The sequence below is a fragment of the Rutidosis leptorrhynchoides genome, chromosome 6 (assembly GCF_046630445.1).
Source record: "Rutidosis leptorrhynchoides isolate AG116_Rl617_1_P2 chromosome 6, CSIRO_AGI_Rlap_v1, whole genome shotgun sequence".
NCBI classification, from domain to species: domain Eukaryota; kingdom Viridiplantae; phylum Streptophyta; class Magnoliopsida; order Asterales; family Asteraceae; genus Rutidosis; species Rutidosis leptorrhynchoides.
The window spans coordinates 427357330-427364472 of NC_092338.1; positions in this window are offsets into that span (position 1 = coordinate 427357330).

The window sequence follows — 7143 nt, forward strand, 5'->3', positions numbered from 1 at the left end:
TCAGATGGGAGAAAAAAAATGAATAAAACAAATAAAGTGGAGTTTGATTTGTAACAGATTTTGAGATTTTATTCGATGTGTATTTCTCTGCGTCGACATTAGATAGTCACGAGCAAACAGAAAATAATAAAAACGTGATCTGATATGCAAATATATATATTAATAATCAATAAATATAAATGAACAAATAATAATACTTTTACATAAAAAAAATGTTAATATCAAATATAATGATAATTATTAATAATAATGTTAATAAAAGAAATCAATAATGATAATATTTAATGATATTATAATTAACAATTACTATATAATAAATTACATGTGTTAATTTCATATTTATATCTTTTATATAATACAGTTATTAATATTATTATTGATGAAATTATTACTATAACAATTACTTTTAATCTTGTGATTACCTTAAATAAATTAACCTTACATATAATATTAATTATGTACAGATGTCAGATATGTATATATATATTTTATACATAATTGTTCGTGAATCGTCAGGCATGGTCAAAAAGGTAACTAATTATCCGAATATAAATTTCACATTTTCTGGACTTAAAATTAGGGTTTTTGCTTATCGTGTCGGAAACCTATAAAGGTTAAGGTTTAAATTTGGTCGAAAATTTCCGGGTCGTTACACAGAGGGTTAAAATGATTTTGTGGTTTTACTTAAGACTTGTAAACAAACATGGAACTAGAAGATGTTGTTCTTGATTGATTTAGAAAACAAAAAAAAATTTATGTATATATATACTGCTGCTGCTATCGACGGTTTAGAAAAAAATATATAATGATTTCGAAATTGAGCACGTTATAGACTGTGGTTACAACACGAAATAGTTTGCAAATACTTCCTATAAACTTTACAAATCATCGATTTAACTTGAATCGTAACAGAATATTTGAATTTGATTGAAGAACAAAGGTTGACTTTTTATTTCAAAAACTTTGACTTCGAAATTAGAACTCGATATTATGAATTGGGATTTGAAACTTTGCAGATAGATTAAGTAGAGGAATCCTAACAAGACTGTATTTAAGGATTTTGAAATGGATTCGAAATCGAAGTTTTTGAAAAATTGAACAAGAACAGAGGGACGGTTTTATTTCTTTATGGTTTTCTGTTTTGATTTCCAATTAATACAGACCTGCAACAATTATATAACACTACTGATATTGTAAATCGAACGTGTAATGCAGTAGACCTAATTGTTTGTTTAATGGCTGTGGAAGATCGTAATTGAGAGAAAAAAATAAAAGAAATCAAAAAGCAGATAATAAAGAATATAAAAGCAGATAAGATTACAGTAGGAAAAATAAAATATAAAAATTTATGCAACCTAAATTAGGTATCTGCTCTCTTCATTTTTATTTAATTAATAATAAATAATAAATAATAATAATAATAATTATTATATTAATAATAATAAATGTTAATCTTTATAATATTTGCTTGTTTTGATAATAACTATAATAATAATCTTTCTAATAAAAAAAATGATAATAATAGCTATGATATTCATTTTTAATGATAACATGAATTATTTTAATAATAATAATTATTATTAAGAATAATAATAATATAAATTATGTTAATGATATTAATAATCATATTAATCATAATAATAATAAATGATAAATGATAATAATAATAATTTTGATAACAATAATATTAATAATAATGACAATACTGATAATGATAATTGTCAGTGATGATAACAATAATACTAGTAATAATAATAAAAGTAATAACATAACAACAATATTATCTTGTATAAAGTTTTATATTTTTAGTTATAACAATTGAGTCGTATTATATTTCAAGTTTTAAAATTATTTGTCCGTGAATCGTCGGAATCGTTCGAAGTTAAATGAATCGTCTCAAAGATTTTGTTCAAATTTTGTCGAAAATTTCCGGGTTATTACAATATATATATATATATATATATATATATATATATATATATATATATATATATATATATATAATTTTTTTATTTTATTTTTATTATATTTTATTTTTTATATTTAAAAATGAATCTCTATTTTTTATATATACATATTTATTTATATTGTTTAACTTTCAAAGTTATCAATTTTTTTAACTCTTATGTTCATTAGAGATATTTTTCTAAATGTTTTATTATGGTTAACGTTATTATTATTATGTCATTAATTAATATTTGTACAAACAAAAATTTTAATACATATGTTTTAATATGTAAATAGTGATAACCAATGTATTAGTCGAAATACGAAAACCCTAACATTATCAAATAAAACATTAAAAAAACATAAATCAAACTATCAATCGCAACACGTGAATGATCACCTACTTATTTTATACTCCGTATCATTTACAACTATCCTTCCTTTTTTCTTTTCGAAAAGCAAGAATAGATTACCACAAGCCCGCTAAGGGGGGGAACCGGAACAATATCAAACAAGACCAACAAGAAAACGAATAAAAGCATAAGTTACGGAGATAGCAATTACTAAAATATTACATTACACAAGACAAGACCATGGATTCGAGATTCAACCTAGCCAATCCAACCTATGATTCTTTAAGCGAGTAGAAATCCATTCAAATGATTTGAGTTGAATTTCCATCAAACCCGTTGGACCACACCAAGAGGAATTAGAGAACACCATTATTGTTAAGATTTAAATGATAAACCTCATATATTAAATCTCTAAAATGATGATGTCATAAATAAATCTTCTTCAAACTTAAAAAAAAAAAAAAAATCTAAAACATTCTTGATGATGTAATTGAAAAAAATAATTATATTTAATAAATATTAAGAAATCATAAACAAATGTACAATAAGAGGAGCATTGTGTATAACCTTTAGGTAAAACACCATCATCACCATATGTACAAGATTTGAAGCATTATAACCTTATGTTAAAATACTCCCATGACTATATATATACAATATTTGAAGCATTATATACAATCTTATGATAAAATACTCCCAAAATCATATATACAATATTTAAAACAAATTGTACAATATTTTACAAAACCCCCCATGAATACATGTACAAATTTTAAAGCATATTGTACAACCTTTATATAATATTTGTATTTTAATTTTATGCATTTCAAGAGACATTTGTTATTACTAATAATTATTATTAAAAATATAAATATTCAATTTTTAAGCACATTTTATTATTTATTTTTTGGAAATCAGTTTTGGATCACCCAAGGGGGGGACTTAACCACCCGCGCGTTCATTTCCTGTAGTTGCATAACCCGCCCTCAACTACTGCCCTGGAGGAAACTCGGACCCATCCGAGGGCATGACCGGTACATGTCTCAATAAATGGTTGTAATTTAAGCTTTTATGACAGGGAAAATCGCAATTGTGATGAAAATTGGAAGAGAGTGGTGAGAGAATGAAGATAGTTAACTTAAGTACATCAATATGTCTGTAGTTTATCAATAATTATTTATATGTTCCGGGCAAAATATTTGTCGTACGCTTTCGTTGTAATTATTTAATATATCAATTTTATAAACTTCAATAATTCGGACATTTTTCCCAATGATTTGATAATTATTCTTCATAATACTCAAACCTTGAATTATTTATAAATCTGTGATTTCACGGGTTATTTAACTAGTTTTTTTAACGGCCAACTACCAACCCGTTTTGTAATGGTTTACAACATCATAACATATGAATGAACAATGATATCTTTGATATGTAGTACAACATTTTCATGTATATGTGAAAAATAATACGGAGTAGTTGTAGTAGCTTAGCTGTCTAAATTGTTTTGTACTATATATATACAGTCATCGTTTTGTACTATATTATATATATAGTCATCTCTCTATATAAACTGTATTTTATAAAACTTTCTTTAATTTTGTTTGTTTACATAAGGTTTCTGCTTTTTGTTGTTGAATTCTGCTTGGTGTTCCTAATTTTATACTCCGTATTAGATAGTTCATTTATTTTGTGTGTATTCTAATTTTGATAGAGAATAAGAGAGGTCCCAACATTGTATACTTGACCTCTGCCTAGCACTTAGTCCTCGAGGACACCGATGGCAGCACCTAGTCCACATTCTAGCCCAGGTTTAGCCCAGCTTGTACGTCTAGCTCTCAGCCCTTTTAAATCATAATTGAGGACGAAAATGAGGTATATATATGTGGTACTTTTTGCTTTCAAACTTGTACATTTAATTAATTAATGGAAAGAAAAAGTGTCATTGTTGGGAGTGTTTAGTCTTGAGGTTAGTCATGAGAAGAAAGTGCTGATGTGGCGCTGATGTGGTAACCCACGACACATGGATGGAGTAGTTTATCAGTTTATGTACTATTTTTTTCTTGTTTTATTTTTCACTAGGAAATTTCTTGTGATTATGATATGTTTGTTTGTGGGTTATCACGAAGTTTCTTTTCATTGATTTTTGTTTGTTTCGTTATTATTTCCATGACAGAGCCTTTCGATCGTACATTTTCGTACGATATTTGTTTCGATTTTTAAAAGGGTGCCATTTTTATTGATTTATAAAAATGGCCCCTCAATTACCAGTACTTTTAAAGTACAAACATTTACAGTACATATATTTTTCTTGCTATTATAGAAGGTACCCTTCGTATCATTTTTTCTTAGAATGACCCATTGTAATTATTCCTGTCTGCACTAGACATTTATTTGAAAAGATTATGAAAAAAGAATTGCTGCATCAGCATCCAGATAAAATTCACAAAATGAGAATCATTTGAGTGGATTGGATTTAGTAAGTTGAAAGTAATAGCTATCTTTTAATACTCTAGAACAAATTTAGAAAGTATGAAGTGCACGTCCGTTAAAGAGATGATTTGATCTGGGTTTTAGTTTGTGATGAAACAAACTAAAGTTAATTGACTGTCTAGGCTTATGGTGCGCCGCGTTAGGTGGTGGAATGCGGCGCACCGTATTACGTATAGGCACCTTGCAAACTACAAAAAGTTTAGGGGAGTTTTGGATGCGCCACATCATTCCTTGATGCGTGTCATCATAAATTTCTTGTAATATTATATATATGTAAATGTAAATGTAAATTTACATGTACATGTAAATTCAATTGAAGGATAATACTAAACGTTTAATTATACCATATTTAAGTTTATAAACTTTGGTTAATTAGTTAAAAAGTATAAATATATTTTTTTAATATCAAACTTTCTTATATAACTTTGACATCAATTTTATTCACGACATGTTCGAGCTAAAACATATAAGTAATTTATACGGAGTATTTAATATGTTTAAATGTAGCCTTTAGAGTTACATTTCTCATTTTCTTAATGGAAATAGTTATTAAAAAAAAAAAAGTTAATGGATGTAGGAGAAGCACTCATTTTTTAAGTTTATAATTAAGATTTTTTATGACTTTCTTTCCAACAAAAATAAAAAATAAAAAATTGTCTTATACCTTATGTATTATACAGGGGCGTCTCCGGTACATGTGCAGAGTGTGCAATCGAACAGTCAATTTTATAGGGCCCAAAATTTTAAAAAATAATAATAAATGTTTTTACATATAGAAGCATAATATTGTTTAAACAAAATAAAAAAACATTGTAATTAGCTAGTTTACATATTACGAGTTTAAAGAGCTGATTGGAATGATATTTCAGGGAGTATTGAGAACGATATCTTATGCAGTACTGACTATAAAGAGCTTACTAATATTTTTTGCTTTCAAAAATATTAGGAGAGAAGTTTATTTTAAGAATAGTTTAATTAAAATGAATTGGCAATTAATTTTAATACTATCTTATTATATGTATTAATTTTTTTTTTAATGTCTATAAGGGGCTCATTTTATGTCTTGAACAGGACTTTCAAAATTATTGAGACGGCCTGATTTTATAGCTGATTAGAAAGTAGATTTAAATGTTTTCACACATTTATTATATAAGTCGACATCTGGTAGTGGTTAGAAAGTGGTAGGGGTTAGAAAAATTATTGACGTCAAAAGAAAAAAGTGATTGGAGAAGTGGGTAAGTGTAAAAAAGTTATACTTGTTATAATTCGGTAGGTTTATAACTACCTTTTTAGTGGTTCTTGACTGTAGAAGGTATATAGAGATAGAGATACTGTAAAATGGAGAAAACAAGGGTTGAACAAAAGGTATGAGTAATTGATTTTTTATTTATAGGAAAATGTACAATGAGAGTTTGGTGGCATTTGGAATCTATAGAGAGAGAGTGTGTTAACCAAAATAATACCTCTCATAAACTCTAACACAACACACCTATTTATACTCAAAAAAATATACTATGCAATATATAAAATAATAATAAAATTATCATCCAATTATTACTTTTATAACACTCCCCCTTGGATGACAATTTTATTAGAGAATAACTAGTACCGCCTCGTTAAAAACCTTGCTAAAGAAAACCCAGTGGGAAAAAACTTTAGCTAAGGAAAAAGAGTGCAGCATGGAGTTGACTCCCCCTCAAGTAGACATCGCTTCAGTTGTTACATCTTTTGAACATGTCTCATGCCAATGTTGTGAACGTGTGTTCTGAAAATAGCAGTTGGAAGTGCTTTCGTGAAAAGATCAGCAGAGTTTTTGCTGGACTGCACATATCTCATTTCAATCTGGTTGTCCTTAATGAGATTTTGAGTGTATGAAAAGAATCTAGGAGGTATGTGTTTTGTTCGGTCACTTTTGATATACCCTTCTTTCATCTGTGCTATGCAAGCTGCATTATCTTCATAGATAGTTGTTGGACTTTTATCGCGTTCTAGTCCACAAGAATCAGTAATGAATTGTGTCATTGATCTCAACCAAAAACATTCTCGAGTAGCTTCATGTAATGCAATCACTTCAGCATGATTTGATGATGTTGCAACAAGTGTTTGTTTTTGAGAACGCCATGATATTGCAGTACCTCCATTTAGGAATATATATCCATTTTGAGATTTAGCTTTATGTGGATCAGATAAATAACCTGCATCTGCATAACCAACCAAATCTTGTTTTGATTCGTTAGAATAAAATAATCCTAAATCAGTAGTTCCTCGAAGGTATCGAAATATGTGTTTGATCCCATTCCAGTGTCTTTTGGTAGGGGCTGAGCTGAACCTTGCCAACAAATTAACTGCA